The sequence below is a fragment of the Penaeus monodon genome, chromosome 25, assembly GCF_015228065.2.
Source record: "Penaeus monodon isolate SGIC_2016 chromosome 25, NSTDA_Pmon_1, whole genome shotgun sequence".
Taxonomy (NCBI): domain Eukaryota; kingdom Metazoa; phylum Arthropoda; class Malacostraca; order Decapoda; family Penaeidae; genus Penaeus; species Penaeus monodon.
Genome location: NC_051410.1, coordinates 42,797,996 through 42,798,578, shown reverse-complemented (window position 1 = coordinate 42,798,578; position 583 = coordinate 42,797,996). Strand labels below are relative to the sequence as shown.

At 35.2% G+C, this 583-nt stretch overlaps 1 protein-coding gene across 1 annotated transcript in view; it reads right to left on the bottom strand.

Moving 5' to 3' along the window:
• The window catches only part of LOC119589286, a gene marked incomplete in the record, with an annotated part of 113,340 nt that overhangs the window by 12,577 nt on the left and 100,180 nt on the right, over positions 1 to 583 (bottom strand).

Below are 583 nucleotides of genomic sequence, written 5' to 3'. Positions count from 1 at the left end.
GCAATGCTTAAACTCACTTATTTATACATATTTGATACAAGTAGAAACAAAACCAGTGAAAATATCAAGAACAAAAATGAAGTAAAAACTACTGCTAATAAATCTAGAGCAAGAAATAAATACAGCAATGCCTAAACCCAGTCATTAATACATATTTCAGTTTATTCTGATACATTTGTATTCATAAGTTCATATACCCTTTTTAGTAATGAAACTTGCTCATTTTAATGCAAAAACTTTCTTCACTACAATGGGTCCAAATAAGTAGGAATCACTGACAGAACTGACATTCTGATAACTAAAAATCAAAGTGCATTCATTTCTACAGGGTGAAACAAAAATTGTGTGAACTCTTACACACTGCCTTTAACTCAAGCTTCTAAGGTATGTAGGTCATACCCTGCTCAGAATGGCCATCCCTCCAGGAACACATATTATGCCTCATTTTCTCTTACCAATCTTCTTTCTGCCTGACATCCTGACTTTGCAACAGACCAGGACTTGATCAGTATGGCAAGAAAATGGGCACTCCAGTTACACAAGGCTGGCAAATGCTTATCAATACTCTGCAGTATGGGTCTTT